The sequence below is a fragment of the Phyllobates terribilis genome, unplaced genomic scaffold (genome assembly GCF_046119375.1).
Source record: "Phyllobates terribilis strain yellow unplaced genomic scaffold, ASM4611937v1 Scaffold_5__5_contigs__length_657084704, whole genome shotgun sequence".
Lineage (NCBI taxonomy): Eukaryota > Metazoa > Chordata > Amphibia > Anura > Dendrobatidae > Phyllobates > Phyllobates terribilis.
This window is the reverse complement of record NW_027362765.1, coordinates 36368877-36390943: the sequence shown is the minus strand read 5'-3', so window position 1 is coordinate 36390943 and position 22067 is coordinate 36368877. Positions and strand designations below refer to the sequence as shown.

Here is a 22067-nt window from a genome sequence, read left to right as displayed (position 1 = left end):
CCATGTGTAATAAATAAATAAATATATATATATATATTTATATATTTATTTCACCGCCGTATCTGTGCATCATGAATCGTGTATGTGTTAAAAGGGCCCACTGAGACTCTTTCGCCCGGGGCCCAGAAAAACCTGGAGTCGGCCCTGGGGGGAAGGATCGCTGTGGCCGGGGGCCCGTTCTCATCTCCCGCTACCTGTGTAAGTACATACAAAGGCCGTGCTCCCAGGGGAGACGCCGTGTGTGAGGGGGTCTATATGTACAGTTTGTCAACAAAAAAAATTCTGGCTCCTAAATTTTTTGGCTGGCTCCTAGATTCTGAACAACTTTGTCGACCCCTGGTTAAGTATATAATTCCACATGTGTTAATTCATAGTTTTGATGCCTTCAGTGTGAATGTACAATTTTCAAAGTCATGAAAATACAGAAAAATCTTTAAATGAGAAGGTGTGTCCAAACTTTTGGTCTGTACTGTACATGCATATAACAATAGTTATCAACATTCAGCTTATAGTGTTTACAGAAAACAGTGTTTTTTTTTTATAAACAGGATGTTTTCCACCACCAACGTAAAAAAAGAAAAAGGGAGGTAGCACGGTGCTGACATGGTTCTGGAAAATCAAATTACTGGTAAGCAATTATCATATTTACCCTTCACCATGACAGTACCGTGCAGAGAGATTAATATTGATGAAATCCTTAGGGAGGGACCAACACTGAAAGAACCTTTCTCCCAAAGGAAAGATCAGACAGCCCAAGATCCAACCTGTAGTGTCAGAAGAAGGTGGTCGGAGATGCCCAGATTGCTGCTTTGCAGATCTGGTCTACTGAGGCATTGGCTCTTTCTGCCCAAGAGGCAGCTATGGCTCTAGTAGAATATGCTTTTATACCCTGAGGGGGATCAAGGTCAGACGCAGAGTAGGCTAAAATTATGGCCATTCTAAACCATCTGGCAATTGTGGGTTTAGTAGCTGCTTTACCCTTGTTTGCCCCCTGAAAAGAAACAAAGATGGCCGAGGACTTCCTCCACTGACACGTTACCTCAAGGTATCTAATGATACACCTTCTCACATCTAGGGAGTGAAATGTTATTTCCCCTTGGTTTTTTGGTTCATCACAAAATGAAGGGAGCACTATCTCCTGATTCCTGTGAAATCTAGAGCTCACTTTTGGGAGGAACGCTGGGTCTGGCCTCAATATCACTCTGTCCTGTAAGATGTTTGTAAACGGGGGATTGATCAAGAGGGCTTGTAACTCGCTCACCCGCCTAGCAGAGGTTAGTGCCACCAGCAGTACTGTTTTTAGTATAAGTACTTTAACTGCAGCGGATGAGATGGGCTTAAAAGGTGCCTTTGTGAGGGCATTGAGGACTAAATTAAGGTCCCAGGGGCCTACCCTAGGACTGGCTATAGGTCTAGATGAAAAGGATGCTTTTATAAACCTATGTATCCATGGGTGATCAGCTATTTTATGATCAAAAAGCGTGTCTAGGGCTGAAACACGCACTTTTAAGGAGCTAGTGGAGAGACCCCTGTCTAGACCCTTTTGGAGGAATTCCAGTATTTCTGAAATGGGAACTAGCTGACTTTGGGGAGTCATGACTCGACCCGAAAATTTAAGGAAACTATTCCAAATTTTCCCGTACTTAAGGGAGGAGCCTTTTTTCCTGCTCAATAGGAGAGTTGAGATTAAGTGTTCTGAGAACCCCTTTGCTGATAACAATCCCCTCTAAAGTTCCAGGCCATTAGGTGTAGTCTGGGAACCTGAGGATGGGTTACCGGCCCCTGAGATAATAGCTCTGGATTGTCAGGTAGGATCCTGGGGTCCGAGACTGACATGACCCTTAGCCAAGTAAACCAGGCCCTTTTTGGCCAGAAGGGGGCAATCAGTATTACTCTGGCTTTTTCCTCTCGTATTTTCTTTAACACTGTGGGAATCAAGGGAAAGGGCGGGAAAGCATATGCCAGGCGAAACCCCCATTCCTTCAGAAGAGCATCCACCCCATCTGGTGACTTTCTTGGATTTAGAGAATAGAATTTTTCTACCTGACGGTTTTCTCTGGTGGCAAATAAGTCTATTTCTGAAGACCCCAGGCTGAACAGATCTGACCGAAAACCCTTCTGTTTAGAACCCATTCTCCTTGACTGAGTGAATGGCGACTTAAATTATCTGCAATGATATTTTCTGAACCCCTTAAGTAGCGGCTTGAAAGTGACAGAAGATTTTTTTACGCTATGGAGAATATTTTCTCTACCTATAACATCAATGGGTCTGATCTGGTTCCCCCTTGGCGATTCAAATAAGCCGCTGTGCTGTTGTCCGACAGGATTACTACATCTTTTCCTATACAGAATTTTAAGGTTGCCTCTAATGCTTTTCTGACTGCGGTCAGTTCATTTAGGTTTGAGGAATTGTTGTTTTAATTTTGAATCACACAAACCTTGAAACCAACCCCCTTCTAGGTGGGCACCCCCAACCTGTCGGGCTTGCGTCTGTGGTGACTACGACTGGATTTTTTACTGTCCATGGGACCCCCTTCAAGAGATTTCCTGAATCTGCCCACCAATGTAGAGAATTTAGTGTCCCGGCCAACAGCTGAAATTTGTAGTCCAGCTGATCTCCCACTGAGGACTGAATTTCTAGGATTTCCCACTGCAATTTTCTTGTGTGGAAATGAGCCCACTGTACTGCTTTAATCGTGGCTGTTAGGGATCCTAGTAAGGACATGGCCTCTCTTACGGAGACACGTCTTCCTTGAATATTTATAATTTTTTGAACTTTCTCCTGTGGGAGGAAGAAACGCTGATGAATAGCATCCAGGTTGATGCCCAAAAAAGTCTGAAGTTGAGTGGCTTTGGGCCTTGATTTTTCTTTGTTTGTTTATTATCCAACTCAATTTTGTTAGGACAGATATAACTCGTTTGACCGCTACGGTACAGGCTTTTTCTGTGTCCCCGACTATCAAAAAGTCGTCTAGGTATGTCACTATTAATATGTCCCTTTTCCTTATATATGACATCATTTCCCCCACTATTTTGGTAAAAATCCTGGGTGCCAGTGGTGCCCCAAACGGTAGGCACTGATATTGTAGATGCAGAAGGTCGCCTTGAAACTCTACTGCCACCCTGAGATATTGTTGGTGGTCTGGATGGATTGGGATGTGATAATACGCATCCTTTAAGTCTATTACAGCCATGAAACAGAAGGAGTACAAAAGCTTTACCGTCGATCTCAAAGTCTCCATCTTGAATCCTTCTGTTTTTATATATACGTTCAAGGTTTTTAAATTTACTATTGTTTTGTATGAACCATCAGTTTTTTTTTATTAGGAATAGATTGCTGTAAAAACCTTTCCTTTTTTCCCCTTCCGGCACACCGACTAACACACGTTTGTCTAGTAATTTTTTGATTTCGGCTTCCAAAGCAATCTGCTCTATCTTGCCTACCCGGGTCTCTATTATCCGAAGTGGGGGAACAGAAGAGAAACCTATTTTTAAGCCTTTGGAACGAGCATCCACTAACCATTGGGTAGTGGGCAGTGAGGCCCACTGATGGTAAGACTGCTTTAATCTTCCCCCCCACAGGTAGACTGGCGTCATTGATGCTTGGACCCCCCTTTGTAGGTGGTTCTCTTATTAAATAGGAAGCCCCTGGACTGATTTCTATCTCTTCTCCAGGACCGACCCCCTGTCCCACTATCTTCTCTCTGGCTTCTCCCTCTCCCCCTTGCCCCTGACCCCCGAAAGGAGTTTTTATATTTTTGAGAGGGAGGGGGAAAATTTCTATTTTTATCAGCCGCCTTCTCTAATATGTCGTCCAGGACTGTCCCAAATAAAAAATAGTCACCTTGGCAGGGAATGGCACATAATTTCATTTTGGACTGAAAATCGGCTGACCAATTCTTAAGCCAAAGGGCTCTGCATGCACAGTTTGAGAGACCACAGGCCCGGTCTGCAAATCTAACGCTGTCTACCGAAGCGTCCACCAGGAAATCGGCTGCCTTCTGGATAGTGGGAAGCGCTTCCAGGAGTTGTTCTCTAGGACACTTATTTCTTATTTGAGACTCTAGTTCCTGTAGCCATTTTACCAGAGATCTGGCAGTACATGTGGCTGTGATGCTGGGCTTAAAGGAAACTGCTGCCGCCTCCCATGTGCCCCTGAGGAACGTGTCAGCCTTTTTATCTAGAGGATCTTTTAGGAAACCCAGATCCTCGAAGGAGAGGGCCAACTCCTTAGACACTCTGGCAATAGCCACATCGATCTTCGAGGATTTTTCCCAAACACTAGTTAAAAGGAAATATCCTTTTGAAGAAGAATTAAGTGTGTTTGGGACTGACACTTTTTTAACTGGTTTCTTCCCCTCTTTTTTTATTAGGGAAAGTAAGTTCTTATGTACTGGGAATACCTGATGTTTGCGCTCCTCCAGGTTACTGAACATGGAATCCTGCACAGATTTATATTCCCTCAGGGTTTCTACCCCCATGGTAGTTCTAATGATCTTTAATAGCTTTGCCATTTCTTCTACCGGGAAGCAAGGCTGGCCATATTCTCCATCAGAGGATGACGTTTCGGAGCCATCAGAATCAACTAATTCCCCAGATTCTTCCTTTTCTTCCTCTGAGCTGATGTCTGAGGGTGTATGTAGTATGCCTGAAGAAGTGGACGGCCCCCGGACATATCGTATTTCCTTTTCCACAGTATTTTTAACCTCGTCTTTGATCAAGGTTTTAATCTCCTGAAACAGAGACGGGGATTCCTCCATAACAGTTTTCTCCATGCAGGGCCGACAAAGTTTTTTAGTATAAGACTTTGGTAACTCTTCCTTACATAAGGACATTCTTTATTTTTTGTCTTGGTCACTGTTTTCTTGGGTCTATCCTAAAATAGGCAATGACACTAGTCAGTATATGTGCATGTGTGTACAGGAGAAACACTCACCTGTCCTACCGCGCCAGGAGCAGATCTCGGTTCATCCTCATTAGGAACGTTTGGATTCTCCATCTTGAATCCAAGCACACCTCGTCCTCAGTGACTCACACCATGTGTTTGCCTTATATCCGGTGTGGAGCTGTGGCTGCACGTGGAGGGGGCGGGGGTTCCATATACACTGCTCAAAAAAATAAAGGGAACACTTAAACAACAGAATATAACTCCAAGTAAATCAAACTTTTGTGAAATCAAACTGTCCACTTAGGAAGCAACACTGATTGACAATCAATTTCACATGCTGTTGTGCAAATGGAATAGACAATAGATGGAAATTATTGGCAATTATCAAGACACCCTCAATAAAGGAGTGGTTCTGCAGGTGGGGACCACAGACCACATCTCAGTACCAATGCTTTCTGGCTGATGTTTTGGTCACTTTTGAATGTTGGTCATGCTTTCACACTCATGGTAGCATGAGATGGACTCAACCCACAGAAGTTGCTCAGATAGTGCAGCTCATCCAGTATGGCACATCAATGCGAGCTGTGGCAAGAAGGTTTGCTGTGTCTGTCAGCGTAGTGTCCAGAGGCTGGAGGCGCTACCAGGAGACAGGCCAGTACACCAGGAGACGTGGAGGGGGCCTTAGGAGGGCAGCAACCCAGCAGCAGGACCGCTACCTCCGCCTTTGTGCAAGGAGGGACAGGAGGAGCACTGCCAGAGCCCTGCAAAATGACCGGCCACAAATGTGCATGTGTCTGCACAAACAGTTAGAAACCGTCTCCATGAGGGTGGTATGAGGGCCCGACGTTCACAGATGGGGGTTGTGCTCACAGCCCAACACTGTGCAGGACACTTGGCATTTGCCACAGAACACCAGGGTTGGCAAAGTCGCCACTGGCGCCCTGTGCGCTTCACAGATGAAAGCTGGTTCACACTGAGCACATGTGACAGACGTGACAAAGTCTGGAGACGCCGTGGAGAGCCATCTGCTGCCTGCAACATCCTTCAGCATGACCGGTTTGGCAGTGGGTCAGTAATGGTGTGGAGTGGCATTTCTTTGGAGGGCCGCACAGCCCTCCATGTGCTCACCAGAGGTAGCCTGACTGCCATTAGGTACCGAGATGAGATCCTCAGACCCCTTGTGCGACCATATGCTGGTGCGGTTGGCCCTGGGTTCCTCCTAATGCAGGACAATGCCAGACCTCATGTGGCTGGAGTGTGTCAGCAGTTCCTGCAAGATGAAGGCATTGAAGCTATGGACTGGCCCGCCCATTCCCCAGACCTGAATCCAATTGAGCACATCTGGGACATCATGTCTCGCTCCATCCACCAACGTCACGTTGCACCACAGACTGTCCAGGAGTTGGTGGATGCTTTAGTCCAGGTCTGGGAGGAGATCCCACAGGAGACCATCCGCAACCTCATCAGGAGCATACCCAGGCACTGTAGGGAGGCCATACAGGCATGTGGAGGCCACACACAATACTGAGGCTCATTTTGATTTGTTTTAAGGACATTACAGTACATCAAAGTTGGATCAGCCTGTAGTGTGTTTTTCCACTTTAATTTTGGGGGTGACTCCAAATCCAGGCCTCCATTTGTTAATAAATTTGATTTCCATTGATGATTTTTGTGATTTTGTTGTCAGCACATTCAACTTTGTACAGAACAAAGTATTCAATGAGAATATTTCATTCATTCTGATCTAGGATGTGTTATTTGAGTGTTCCCTTTATTTTTTTGAGCAGTGTATACAGTTATATGAAAAAGTTTGGGCACCCCTATTAATCTTAATGTTTTATAAAAATTTGTGTTTTTGCAACAGCTATTTCAGATTGATATATGTAATAACTGTTGGACACAGTAATGTTTCTGCCTTGAAATGAGGTTTATTGTACTAACAGAAAATGTGCAATCTGCATTCAAACAAAATTTGACAGGTGCATAAGTATGGGCACCCTTATCATTTTCTTGTTTTAAATACTCCTACCTACTTTTTACTGACTTACTAAAGCACTTTTTTTTGTTTTGTAACCTCATTGAGCTTTGAACTTCATAGCCAGGTGTATGCAATCATGAGAAAAGCTTCTTAAAGTGCCCACTTGCAAGTTGTTCTCCTGCTTGAATCTCCTCTGAAGAGTGGCATCATGGGCTCCTCAAAACAACTGTCAAATGATCTGAAAACAAAGATTATTCAACATAGTTGTTCAGGGGAAGGATACAAAAAGCTGTCTCAGCGATTTAACCTGTCAGTTTCCACTGTGAGGAACATAGTAAGGAAATGGAAGAACACAGGGACAGTTTTTGTTAAGGCCAGAAGTGGCAGGCCAAGAAAAACATCAGAAAGGCAGAGAAGAAGAATGGTGAGATCAGTCAAGGACAATCCTCAGACCACCTCCAGAGAGATGCAGCATCAACTTGCTGCAGATGGTGTCACTGTGCATCGGTCAACTATACAACGCACTTTGCACAAGGACAAGCTGTATGGGAGAGTGATGCGAAAGAAGCCGTTTCTGCAAGCACGCCACAAACAGAGTTGGCTGAGGTATGCAAAAGCACATTTGGAGAAGCTAATTTCTTTTTGGAAGAAGGTCCTGTGGACTGATGAAACCAAGATTGAGTTGTTTGGTCATACAAAAAGGCGTTATGCATGGTGGCAAAAAAACACAGCATTCCAAGAAAAACACTTGCTATCCACAGTAAAATTTGGTGGAGGTTGCTTTGGGGCTGTGTGGCCAACTTGTTAAAGTTGAGGGACGCATGGATTCCACTCAGTATCAGCAGAGTCTTGACAATAATGTTCAAGAATCAGTGACAAAGTTGAAGTTACTCAGGGGATGGATCTTTCAGCAAAACAATGATCCAAAACACCGCTCCAAATCTACTCAGGCATTCATGCAGAGGAACAATTACAATGTTTTGGAATGGCCATCCCAGTCCCCAGACCTGAATATCATTGAACATCTGTGGGATCATTTGAAGAGGGCTGTCCATGCTCGGCGACCATCAAACTTAACTGAACTGGAATTGTTTTGTAAAGAGGAATGGTCAAAAATACCTTCATCCAGGATCCAGGAAATCATTAAAAGCTACAGGAAGCGACTAGAGGCTGTTATTTTTGCAAAAGGAGGATCTACTAAATATTAATGTCACTTTTCTGGTGAGGTGCCCATACTTATGCACCTGTCAAATTTTGTTTGAATGCAGATTGCACATTTTCTGTTAGTACAATAAACCTCATTTCAAGGCAGAAACATTACTGTGTCCAACAGTTATTACATATATCAAACTGAAATAGCTGTTGCAAAAACACCAATTTTTATAAAACATTAAGCTTAAGATTAATAGGGGTGCCCAAACTTTTTCATATAACTGTATATATACACGCTATGTTGCGGTGGTCTTCACCTCCGAATCCGTTAGTAGACTGTTCGATAACCCCGCCCCTCACTTCTGTTGACCTCATCTCCCAGCAGTCTCTGGCGCAGCTCCCCGGAAATATTTCCCGGCCCGCGCAGATCGCCAACCGGCGCCATCTTACCCCACGTTAGGAGCATGCAAAGCTTTCCCGAGCCTATGCGCAGCCCGGCCACGTCCCCAGCTCCAGCTGGAGCAATCATTTTCAGAAGGGTGCTCCCACCTCTCAGCCAAGCCCTCTGGCCGCCATGGTTACAGGGACCACACCTCACCAGGAGAAATCTCGCCAGGTATGTTCCGTAGGTATCCTCTTCCAGGAACAGAAAACCACACTGGGGAGGAAGAGAGGTGTCGCCCCTTTTATTTTGGTAGGTGTGAGGAGCCGCCCACTTTCTAAAGACTGATACTTTTCCAGCAGCGGACCACCATTTTTGTTAGTATTATTATTGTGTTTTATTAGTGATTTACTTGTTATGTTTTATATAGTTCTGCTAACTTGTCAGTATGTGCACTAGATTCACTGGTAAAATGTCCAGCATTCCACTAATCTGTATCTCAGGAGTATCTAACCATTGTTCCAATAGCCAATAATCTCGTTATGTGTGTGTAGATTGTAGACACAGTGGAGCCGTCACCACAGGGGGTCTTACATGCAGTCTCAGATGAAGGCTTCTAGAATATTCTTCATTGTTTAGCGAACAGTGAATGTTTAAGGGGGAGGGTGTGATCACTTCTGACCTGGGAGGGGACTGAGCCCAGTGGAAGAAAGGGAGACATGTTTTAGAGAGCTGGGTGGTATCACAGGCTGCGGTCGTGCTATCCATCATCCGAAGGAGCATATGCTGTGACTGCCAATATACCGGCGGGAGATACAAAAAGCTGTGGGCCAACCAAAAGTTGGGAGACAGTGAGTATGGCCTTATACAAAGCCAGTGTAACTACTGAACCCAGATTGGGAATTTGAAGACTGAGAGAACTGTTTTTTGGCCATTTACCTGGAATTGCTTATTACCATAGCTGTGATCAATAAAATATTGTTGCATCTTTAATCTGCCTAGGTGATTACTTACAACCCACAACCTCGGATCTTTACAGTAGGTTTCCTGTTCCTGGAGGCGGATATCTTCTCTCTCTGTACGGTGCTGTCATGGTGAAGGGTAAAGCTAAATCCCAGTTGGCTGAAGGACCAGGACCCTTTGAGTGTTTTAATACTAGACCTAGCAGGCTAATGGACCAGGTCCTTCTGCCAGCTTGGATTTAGCCTGCTTTATACAAGAAAGCTAAATCCCAGTTGGCTAAAGGACCAGGTCCCTGAGTGTTTTAATACTAGACCTAACAGGCTAATGGACCAGGTCCTTCTGCCAACTTGGATTTAGCCTGCTCTCTATGAGAAAGCTAAATCGCAGTTGGCTAAAGAACCAGGTCCCTTTGAATGTTTTAATATTAGACCTAGCAGGCTAATGGACCAGGTCCTTCCTCCCTCTTAGATTTAGCCTGCTTTATATAAGAAAGCTAAATCCCAGTGGTTGATTTCATGGTGTTTTATTTGAAGTAAATTGATTTTTTTAAGTGAGTAAACATCCAAAGTCGTACATTAATTCTTAATACCGTTTTATATTTTTTATGTATTTCTATGCAGCCAATAAAATCAGCAAAATTTTTTTTTTTTTGTGATGAACAAAACTAGCAATTTTATTATACAAATAATTACACTCAGTGCTGATTGTTCAGTTTGTTCCAAATTCAACTTTTGACGAATGTAGACCAGTGCTGACCAGGGGCACCACCGTTTTTAACAGTGGGCGGAGCTTTACGGGGAAAAGCGTAACGGAGCGCAGAGGACAGTCATCAGAATTTACAACAGAAAAACAATGTAAATTACTACAGAAATATTCAGGGTTCTTGGAGTATAAGGATGTCCTCCGTGCAACAACTCTATTCTAGCTGACTCACTAAAGAAAACCAAGTAAATGAGCCGAAGCATAAATTACTATATGTGGAAAGAACATGTTCACACTATGGCCATTCCAGAGAGAAAACACAAGATAAAAAAATTAAGCATATACCCTATTTAGTGACAAAAATGTATAATTGGTGGAGAAAGGCTGGATTTGATGGACCTAGGTCTCTTTTCATCCTGTGTAACTGTAAATAAATAGTGTGATATTACTAATTATTTACTTACTATAGGCTCAACTTGTGTTTTTTTTCTTGAGTTTTGTCTCACTACAGAGATGACTAGATTGGAGTTGCTGTACCGAGGTTCAAGATTTCTGGGCACACAGTACTGTCTATCGTGGCTCATTCAGATATTAATACACATCTCAGAATGCAATGCACGTACTGGCCGCGAGATGAGACCGAAGTGCATGGACGTCTGAATGAGCCCTTATACAGATTACACTAAGGCTTCCATACACAAAAAGCTAAAGTCAGCAGGATCAGCCAACAAACTGACGTGTATTGGGGCTTCCCGCCTCTCATTGATAATTGATGTCAGGCGAGAGAAGGATCCGGCGTGTTGGCATTCCAGTAGTTGATCCTCTTGTTCTCTCTGAAGATAAGCTGCCACCAGTGAAGCTCAACACCTGCTCTCCAATCGAGAGCACAAGAACGTTTGGCTAAGTACGCCTGTATGATAGTCATGAGAGAGCTGTCAACCATAGGGTTGTAGGGATTGGGTGTTTATGTGCCTTAAAGGGTTTGTGTAGTGAAAACATGTTATCACCGATCCAAGAGACAAGTGATAACTTGCTGATCAGTGAGTGTCCGACACAGAATTGGGCCTCTTTCACACGTCCGGATTAGTGAGCACTAAAATGCTTGGGTCGAGCAAATTGGAATGCTTGGGTGCACAACCTGAGCAACAAGCCCAATGTAAGTCTATGGGACGCTCAAGCATTTTTCCGGCAGCGCCCCCGTGGAGGTCTGCAGGGGGCCTAAAAATTGCCCTAATCGATGGGAACAGTGCTCAAATGACATGGGAACAGCATGGGGAAGACCCCTGGAAGCATCTCTGACTCCCAGATCACTGCTGTGAACAATGTTGTCAGAGTATTACGCCACTTTTACGGATTCTCAATAAAACGTACAAAAACTAAACTAAAATGGATTTTCTTGAGAAAAATGTTAAGGAACATCCTTTCCAGGGTAATGACTTGTATATAAGGTAAAATAAATAACCAAAAATGCTCCTCCTATGTTCACACGCAGCGTTTTTGCACTTTTGCATTGCTTTCAATGGTGAAAAATACATTTACCGTAAATGTCATTTTAATATTTTACTACCTTATCTGGTCATGTTGTGTGTGAGACATGATCAGACACCTTCTATTTCATTTATGAAGGAGGGACTCAGTCACAAAGCCTATTTTTATAGGGCCATCAGACGGCCCTTACTATTGTTAGAGGGCCATCAACTGGCTATGCTTTGTTGTTCCCATTATTAAGGAGCGGGTCTCCTATACTGTTACAGCGTATGTAGTGACTTCAAAGGCTGCCAAAAAATAAGACGCACTCCAATACCCCTTGGAAAAGACATAGAGGAGGGCCTCGGTAACAAAATATTCCCATTGTAAAGGAGCGGTTCTGCTATACAGTTATTGCATATGCAGTGACTGCAACGGCTGCCTAAATTTTGGAAAAACCCCAATACCAATTTAGAGACACATAGCGGAGGGCCTAAGTAACAATGTTCCCATTATAAAGGAGCCGGTCTCCTATACTGGTATACTGAAGAGACAGAGAAGGGCCTCAGTAATAAAAAAATAAAAAAAAAGTTCCCATTATTACGAAGTGTGTCTCCTATACTGTTATTGTCTATGCAGTGAATGCAAGGGCTGCCAAAAATTTGGACGCATCCCAATTGTCCGATGAAGAGGGGGCCCTAAAAATTGTTACCATTGTTAAAGAGTGGCTCTCCTATACTGGTAATGCCCATGCACTAAGTGCATGGACTGAAAAACATTTACCCCTGGGGGTATACATGAACATACTGTATATCATATAGAATGTTAGAGGTAGGCCTCTAAAGAAAATTCTGTACGGGCGTCATAAAACACCCTTAAAAAAATTATGTGGGTGTTGCATCACGGTCACCCTGGTGTTATGGTGGTGGAGGATGAGGTGAAGGACAACAGAAAACAGTCAAAATCAGGAAGCGTATACCCATGTCTGGGTGTGAAGAGATGCATGGGAATAGACCTCTCAAAAAAAAAAAAAAAAAAAAGACACTGGATTTGAGTTTATGTTCCACTGCTATCATTCGGTGGTATTGAGAAGTCTGACCCAATCCAACATTTGTTCATTTTTATAAGAGTCAGCCTGTCAGGCGCATCCGCCTGTCAGCTGAAAATGCTATCAATTATAATGCCCCCGGCGCCACTAAAAACTGCTATGAAAAAACGCTAGCGGCAGGGCCGGACAGGACCTCCGAGGTGTAGAGAGCGAGTTCATGCCACGTATCTGGCTTGGATAATAATTATATTCTAATTATAAGGCACGGAGGACGTTGGTACGGTCAGCAAGTTACTCCTTCAGCATCTTTGAAAAATTATCCCTCCCTGTGAGACTACCCCACGCATCAGGGCCTCTGCGATGGGAGGGTCTGAGAAAACTCTCCCAGACCTTTAACAGTGTTCCCCTGCATCTTCTGGATCGTATTTGTCTCTCTCTCGCCTGTACTCCTTGGTTGTCCAACGAACTGTGACCTCTGCCACCAGCGTTTTCAGATGGGAATTTTTTTTAATAATTCTGCAACATGGGCCTTCTGGTACTGCACCATTTTAGTAGACCTGTCAACCACAGGAATGAGAGATAGAAAGTTCTCCTTGTATCGTGAGTCAAGAAGTGTCACCAACTAGAAATGACTGTCACCCAAAATTTGGAAAACGCGAGGGTCACGGGAAAGGCAGTGTAACAAACTCAGGCATGTGTGCCAGACTGCTAACAGGCAAGACTTCCGTATCCACCAAGAGGATGACTGACCATGCTCTCATCCTCCACCCTCTCCGCAAGCCGTCCACGCTGAACAGACTGTATGACAGTTGTGTGGGTAGTACTGTCTATAGCGCAGGAAACTAGCTCCTGTTCTTCCTCCTCATTGTCACCCAATGCACGTTGGTATGAGATGAGGCTGGGCTGTGTGTAGTCACTCAGTATGGTTCCTTGCTCCATCTCATCGTGCTCCGCCTGCAATGCCTTTTTAATTGTAAGCAGCGATCATTTCAGAAGACAGAAAAGCAGGATGGTGATGCTAATTATGGCATCATCGCCGCTCATCTTCTTGGTGGAGTCCTCAAAGTTTTGGAGGATGGCACAGATGTCTGACATCCATGCCCACTCCTGAGCTCTTATGTGCAGAAACTGACCTGAATACCGACGGGCATTTTGATGCTGGTACTCAGCAACTGCCCTGTACTGCTCACAAATCCTTCCCAACAGATGCAACGTTGAGTTCCAATGCGTGGGGACATTGCACACCAATCTGTGAGCTGGAAGTTGCAAACGCTGCTGAAGCATGGCAAGGGCAATGGAAGCTGTAGCTGACTTTCTAAAATGGGCACACACGCAGCGTACTTTGACAAGCAGATCCAGGTAGGTTTTGAGAAACCGCTGAACCACTAGGTTGAGCACATGGGCCAGGCATGGTACGTGTGCGAGTTGCCTAGCTTGAGAGCCGCCACCAGGTTCCGGCTATTGTCACACACAACCATGCCTGGCTGTAGGTTCAGCGGTGATAGCCACAGATCTGCCTGTTCTTTTAAAGTTGTCAACAACTATTCAGCGGTGTGAGGTTTGTGACCTAAGCACATTAGCTTCAGCACATACTAGTGCTGCTCCTCCTCCCCCCACATGGGAAGGGGGAACGACTTGGGAGGGGGCGACGACGGGGTGGGGGGCGAAGAGGGAGGGGGCGACACGGGGTGGGGGCGAAGAGGGAGGGGGGCGACACGGGGTGGGGGGCGAAGAGGGGGGGGGCGACACGGGGTGGGGGGCGAAGAGGGGGGGGCGACACGGGCTGGGGGGCGAAGAGGGGGGGGGCGACACGGGCTGGGGGGCGAAGAGGGGGGGGCGACACGGGCTGGGGGGCGAAGAGGGGGGGGCGACACGGGCTGGGGGGCGAAGAGGGGGGGGGCGACACGGGCTGGGGGGCGAAGAGGGGGGGACGACACGGGGTGGGGGGCGAAGAGGGGGGACGACACGGGGTGGGTGGCGAAGAGGGGGGACGACACGGGGTGGGTGGCGAAGAGGGGGGACGACACGGGGTGGGTGGCGAAGAGGGGGGACGACACGGGGTGGGTGGCGAAGAGGGGGGACGACACGGGGTGGGTGGCGAAGAGGGGGGACGACACGGGGTGGGTGGCGAAGAGGGGGGACGACACGGGGTGGGTGGCGAAGAGGGGGGACGACACGGGGTGGGTGGCGAAGAGGGGGGACGACACGGGGTGGGTGGCGAAGAGGGGGGACGACACGGGGTGGGTGGCGAAGAGGGGGGACGACACGGGGTGGGTGGCGAAGAGGGGGGACGACACGGGGTGGGTGGCGAAGAGGGGGGACGACACGGGGTGGGTGGCGAAGAGGGGGGACGACACGGGGTGGGTGGCGAAGAGGGGGGACGACACGGGGTGGGTGGCGAAGAGGGGGGACGACACGGGGTGGGTGGCGAAGAGGGGGGACGACACGGGGTGGGTGGCGAAGAGGGGGGACGACACGGGGTGGGTGGCGAAGGGGGGGACGACACGGGGTGGGTGGCGAAGGGGGGGGGACACGGGGTGGGTGGCGAAGGGGGGGGGGACACGGGGTGGGTGGCGAAGGGGGGGGGGACACGGGGTGGGTGGCGAAGGGGGGGGGGGACACGGGGTGGGTGGCGAAGGGGGGGGGGGGACACGGGGTGGGTGGCGAAGGGGGGGGGGGACACGGGGTGGGTGGCGAAGGGGGGGGGGGGACACGGGGTGGGTGGCGAAGGGGGGGGGACACGGGGTGGGTGGCGAAGGGGGGGGGGGACACGGGGTGGGTGGCGAAGGGGGGGGGGGACACGGGGTGGGTGGCGAAGGGGGGGGGGACACGGGGTGGGTGGCGAAGGGGGGGGGGACACGGGGTGGGTGGCGAAGGGGGGGGGGACACGGGGTGGGTGGCGAAGGGGGGGGGGGCACGGGGTGGGTGGCGAAGGGGGGGGGGCACGGGGTGGGTGGCGAAGGGGGGGGGGACACGGGGTGGGTGGCGAAGGGGGGGGGGACACGGGGTGGGTGGCGAAGGGGGGGACGGACACGGGGTGGGTGGCGAAGGGGGGGACGGACACGGGGTGGGTGGCGAAGGGGGGGACGGACACGGGGTGGGTGGCGAAGGGGGGGACGGACACGGGGTGGGTGGCGAAGGGGGGGGACGGACACGGGGTGGGTGGCGAAGGGGGGGACGGACACGGGGTGGGTGGCGAAGGGGGGGGGACGGCGAAGGGGGGGACGGACACGGGGTGGGTGGCGAAGGGGGGGACGGACACGGGGTGGGTGGCGAAGGGGGGGACGACACGGGGTGGGTGGCGAAGAGGGGGGACGACACGGGGTGGGTGGCGAAGGGGGGGACGGACACGGGGTGGGTGGCGAAGGGGGGGACGGACACGGGGTGGGTGGCGAAGGGGGGGACGGACACGGGGTGGGTGGCGAAGGGGGGGGACGGCGAAGGGGGGGACGGACACGGGGTGGGTGGCGAAGGGGGGGACGGACACGGGGTGGGTGGCGAAGGGGGGGACGACACGGGGTGGGTGGCGAAGGGGGGGACGACACGGGGTGGGTGGCGAAGGGGGGGGACGACACGGGGTGGGTGGCGAAGGGGGGGACGACACGGGGTGGGTGGCGAAGGGGGGGACGACACGGGGTGGGTGGCGAAGGGGGGGACGACACGGGGTGGGTGGCGAAGGGGGGGACGACACGGGGTGGGTGGCGAAGGGGGGGACGACACGGGGTGGGTGGCGAAGGGGGGGACGACACGGGGTGGGTGGCGAAGGGGGGGACGACACGGGGTGGGTGGCGAAGGGGGGGACGACACGGGGTGGGTGGCGAAGGGGGGGACGACACGGGGTGGGTGGCGAAGGGGGGGACGACACGGGGTGGGTGGCGAAGGGGGGGACGACACGGGGTGGGTGGCGAAGGGGGGGACGACACGGGGTGGGTGGCGAAGGGGGGGACGACACGGGGTGGGTGGCGAAGGGGGGGACGACACGGGGTGGGTGGCGAAGGGGGGGACGACACGGGGTGGGTGGCGAAGGGGGGGACGACACGGGGTGGGTGGCGAAGGGGGGGACGACACGGGGTGGGTGGCGAAGGGGGGGACGACACGGGGTGGGTGGCGAAGGGGGGGACGACACGGGGTGGGTGGCGAAGGGGGGGACGACACGGGGTGGGTGGCGAAGGGGGGGACGACACGGGGTGGGTGGCGAAGGGGGGGACGACACGGGGTGGGTGGCGAAGGGGGGGACGACACGGGGTGGGTGGCGAAGGGGGGGACGACACGGGGTGGGTGGCGAAGGGGGGGACGACACGGGGTGGGTGGCGAAGGGGGGGACGACACGGGGTGGGTGGCGAAGGGGGGGACGACACGGGGTGGGTGGCGAAGGGGGGGACGACACGGGGTGGGTGGCGAAGGGGGGGACGACACGGGGTGGGTGGCGAAGGGGGGGACGACACGGGGTGGGTGGCGAAGGGGGGGACGACACGGGGTGGGTGGCGAAGGGGGGGACGACACGGGGTGGGTGGCGAAGGGGGGGACGACACGGGGTGGGTGGCGAAGGGGGGGACGACACGGGGTGGGTGGCGAAGGGGGGGACGACACGGGGTGGGTGGCGAAGGGGGGGGGGACACGGGGTGGGTGGCGAAGGGGGGGGGGACACGGGGTGGGTGGCGAAGGGGGGGGGGACACGGGGTGGGTGGCGAAGGGGGGGGGGACACGGGGTGGGTGGCGAAGGGGGGGGGACACGGGGTGGGTGGCGAAGGGGGGGGGGACACGGGGTGGGTGGCGAAGGGGGGGGGACACGGGGTGGGTGGCGAAGGGGGGGGGGACACGGGGTGGGTGGCGAAGGGGGGGGGACACGGGGTGGGTGGCGAAGGGGGGGGGGACACGGGGTGGGTGGCGAAGGGGGGGGGGACACGGGGTGGGTGGCGAAGGGGGGGGGGACACGGGGTGGGTGGCGAAGGGGGGGGGGACACGGGGTGGGTGGCGAAGGGGGGGGGACACGGGGTGGGTGGCGAAGGGGGGGGGGACACGGGGTGGGTGGCGAAGGGGGGGGGACACGGGGTGGGTGGCGAAGGGGGGGGGGACACGGGGTGGGTGGCGAAGGGGGGGGGGACACGGGGTGGGTGGCGAAGGGGGGGGGGACACGGGGTGGGTGGCGAAGGGGGGGGGGACACGGGGTGGGTGGCGAAGGGGGGGGGGACACGGGGTGGGTGGCGAAGGGGGGGGGGGACACGGGGTGGGTGGCGAAGGGGGGGACGACACGGGGTGGGTGGCGAAGGGGGGGACGACACGGGGTGGGTGGCGAAGGGGGGGACGACACGGGGTGGGTGGCGAAGGGGGGGACGACACGGGGTGGGTGGCGAAGGGGGGGACGACACGGGGTGGGTGGCGAAGGGGGGGGACGACACGGGGTGGGTGGCGAAGGGGGGGACGACACGGGGTGGGTGGCGAAGGGGGGGACGACACGGGGTGGGTGGCGAAGGGGGGGGACGACACGGGGTGGGTGGCGAAGGGGGGGGACGACACGGGGTGGGTGGCGAAGGGGGGGGACGACACGGGGTGGGTGGCGAAGGGGGGGGACGACACGGGGTGGGTGGCGAAGGGGGGGGACGACACGGGGTGGGTGGCGAAGGGGGGGGACGACACGGGGTGGGTGGCGAAGGGGGGGGACGACACGGGGTGGGTGGCGAAGGGGGGGGACGACACGGGGTGGGTGGCGAAGGGGGGGGACGACACGGGGTGGGTGGCGAAGGGGGGGGACGACACGGGGTGGGTGGCGAAGGGGGGGGACGACACGGGGTGGGTGGCGAACGACACGGGGTGGGTGGCGAAGGGGGGGGACGACACGGGGTGGGTGGCGAAGGGGGGGGACGACACGGGGTGGGTGGCGAAGGGGGGGGACGACACGGGGTGGGTGGCGAAGGGGGGGGACGACACGGGGTGGGTGGCGAAGGGGGGGGACGACACGGGGTGGGTGGCGAAGGGGGGGGACGACACGGGGTGGGTGGCGAAGGGGGGGGACGACACGGGGTGGGTGGCGAAGGGGGGGGACGACACGGGGTGGGTGGCGAAGGGGGGGGACGACACGGGGTGGGTGGCGAAGGGGGGGGACGACACGGGGTGGGTGGCGAAGGGGGGGGACGACACGGGGTGGGTGGCGAAGGGGGGGGGCGACACGGGGTGGGTGGTGAAGGGGGGGACGACACGGGGTGGGTGGTGAAGGGGGGGGCGACACGGGGTGGGTGGTGAAGAGAAGGACGACACGGGGTGGTGGTGAAGAGAAGGACGACACGGAGGGGGTGGTGAAGAGAAGGACGACACGGGGGGGTGGTGAAGAGAAGGACGACACGGGGGGGGGGGGGAGAAAAGACATGGGACCCAAAGCACACAGCCCCACGCAAGTAACAGCACCTCCTCCTTTCCAATGCACACCCCCAGCACGCAGCCCCATGCAAGTAACAGCCCCCGTCTTTCCTCACGCAGACCACCCTCATTCCTCAGGCAGACCCCAGCTTGCAGCTTCACACAAATAACAGTCCCCGTCCTTCTCCACGCAGACCCCCATTCAAGTAGCAGGATCCCCTCCTTCCCCAGGCAGACCCCAGCATGCATCCCCAGGCAAGTAACAGCACCCCCTCCTTCCCCATGCAGACCCCCAGCACGCAGCCCCATGCAAGTAACAGCACCCCCTCCTTCCCCAAGCAGACCCCCAGCACACAGCCCCATGCCAGTAACAGCTCCCCTCCTTCCCCATGCAGACCCCTAGCACGCAGCCCACGCAAGTAACAGGACCCCCTCCTTCCCCATGTAGACCCCCAGCACACAGCCCCATGCAAGTAACAGTGCCCCTCCTTCCCCATGAAGACCCCCATGCAAGTAACTGGACCCCCTCCTTCCCTACAGAGACCCCACGCAAGTAACAACACCCCTCCTTCACCACACAGACCCCCATGCAAATAACATCACCCCTTCCTTTCCAATGCAGACCCCAGCTTGCAGCCCCATGCAAGTAACAGCACCCTATCCTTCCCCATGTAGACCCCCAGCACGCAGCCTCATGCAAGTAACAGCACCCCCTCCTTCCACACGCCGACCCCCAGCACGCAGCCTCATGCAAGTAACAGCACCCCCTCCTTCCACACGCCAACCCCCAGCACGCAGCCTCATGCACCTTCCACACACAGACCCCCAGCCTCATGCAAGTAACTGGACCCCCTTCCTTCCCCACGCAAACCCACAGCCTCATGCAATTAACTAGACTCTCTCCTTCCCCACGCAGACCTCCAGCACACAGCCCCATGCAAGTAAGAGCACCCCCTACTTCCCCACGCAGACCCCCAGCACGCAGCCCCACGCAAGTAACAGGACCCCCTCCTTCCCCATGCAGACCCCCAGCACGTAGCCCCACGCAAGTAACAGCACCCCCTCCTTCCCCATGCAGACCCCCAGCACGCAGCCCCACTCAAGTAACAGCACCCTCTCCTTCCCCGTGTAGACCCCCAGCCTCATGCAAGTAACTGGACTCTCTCCTTTCCCATGCAGACACCCAGCACGCAGCCCCACTCAAGTAACAGCACCCTCTCCTTCCCCGTGTAGACCCCCAGCCTCATGCAAGTAACAGCACCCCCTCCTTCCCCACGCAGACCCCCAGCATGCAGCCCCATGCAAGTGACTGGACCCCCTCCTTCCCCAAACAGACACCCAGCATGCAGCCCCATGCAAGTAACTGGACCCCCTCCTTCCCCACGCAGACCCCCAGCCCCATGCAAGTAACAGCATCCCATCCTTCCCCATGTAGACCCCCAGTCTCATGCAAGTAACAGCACCCTATCCTTCCCCATGTAGAACACCAGCCTCATGCAAGTAACAGCACCCCCTCCTTCCCCATATAGACCCCCAGCGTCATGCAAGTAACTGGACTCTCTCCTTTCCCATGCAGACCTCCAGCACGCAGCCCCATGAAAGTAACTGGACCCCCTCCTTCACCATGTAGACCCCCCAGCACGCAACTCCCATGCAAGTAACAAGACCCCCTCCTTCCCCATGTAGACCCCCAGCACGCAACCCCCATGTAAGTAACAGGACCCCCTCCTTCCCCATGTAGACCCCCAGCACCCAGCCCCATGCATGTAACTGGACCCCCTCCTTCCCCATGCAGACCCCTAGCACGCAGCCCCAAGCAAGTTACAGTGCCCCTCTTTCCCCATGTAGACCCCCAGCAAGCAGCCCCATGCAAGTAACAGCACCCCCTACTTCCCCATGTAGACCCCCAGCCTTATCTGCGCCCCCCAATCACCTCAGCTCCTCGGTGTCATCACCACAGCCTCAGCAGCAGAGCGCGCCTTCCAGTATCAGGTTTCTAATGGAGAATGAGGCCCCGCCCCTTTCAGTGAGATCATCAAATTGCATGGTCACATGGGCATGACGTCAGCAGAGGTCCTTTAGCTGTATTGGAGTTAGTCTCTACCGTGAAGGTATGTGGAGATTCCCCATTACTGGGCGCAGGGGACATTAACCCCTTCAGCGCTGAGACTGTTTTATTGTTTCTGTGTTGCCACTTTCTAAGAACTAGGCTGTATGCCCACTATGCGTTTTTTAAACGTTTCCGCAGCGACAATTCCGCCGCAGAAACACTTAATAACGCTTGGTAGAAGGCCTGCCATGGTCCCCAATGATAATCCGCATCTGCTGTGCACATGCTGCGGAAATTTCCCCTGCGGATTATCATTGCGGAAAAAAACGCAGCACTACCAATTATTTTGTGTAATCGCTGCGTTTTCACCGCCATTGACTTGTATTGAATCGCTTAATATCCGCATGACTACATGTACACATGCGGATATTAAGCGATTCAATGTGCGGATGGTACCCGGGTCTGGAGAAGAGGAGACTCTCCTCCGGACCCGGGTACCATAGAACCTGTAAAAAAAAAAAGAATAAAATAAAAAATATACATTATACTCACCTTCTGATGGCCCCCGGTGTCTTTATCCAATGCGTCATGGCTTGCCGGCAGCTCGCGATGGTCTAAAAGGACCTGCCATGACGTCATTTAGTCATGTGACGGGTCATGCGACCGCTGATGTCATAGCAGGTCCTTTTAGACCACCGCGAGACACCAGGTAGACCGGACGCATTGGATAAGGACTCCGGGGGCCATCAGAAGGTGAGTATAATGTATATTTTTTACTATTCTTTCGGTCACACTATATAAATTCATGCCGTTTGCATAGATTTATACAGTGTGACCAAGTTGACAAGCACTTTTCCAAGTGATGCTAAAATCGTTTAGAAAGCGCTTGTCAACCCACATGCGGAAATCGCATGATCAAAACGTTTCAATTATGCTTCTCCCTTGCAGGAAAAACGCATGTACAATCCACATGTACAATCCGCATGTGTTTTTTTCTGCCAGGGAGATGCAGAAACGCTCAGGAAAAATCCGCAGCATTTCTGCATCATGGGCACATAGCCTTACATATTTTTTGTTCCTTTA

At 52.7% G+C, this 22067-nt stretch overlaps 1 protein-coding gene and 1 long non-coding RNA gene across 3 annotated transcripts in view; one reads left to right on the top strand and one right to left on the bottom strand.

Moving 5' to 3' along the window:
* The window catches only part of LOC141270700 (uncharacterized), a 96525-nt gene extending 75566 nt beyond the window's left edge, over positions 1–20959 (bottom strand). For both annotated transcript variants that reach the window (XR_012321717.1, XR_012321718.1), the window contains exons 1-2: positions 20868–20959; positions 4937–5105 (exon numbers count right to left, since the gene is read on the bottom strand). This is a non-coding gene — a long non-coding RNA (uncharacterized lncRNA). The remainder of the gene's footprint in view (positions 1–4936; positions 5106–20867) is intronic.
* Positions 20960–22067, top strand: part of LOC141270679 (oocyte zinc finger protein XlCOF8.4-like) — a 30748-nt gene continuing 29640 nt past the window's right edge. The window contains exon 1 of the mRNA XM_073680777.1: positions 20960–21045. The gene's annotated coding sequence lies outside the window, so the exon portion shown is untranslated. The remainder of the gene's footprint in view (positions 21046–22067) is intronic.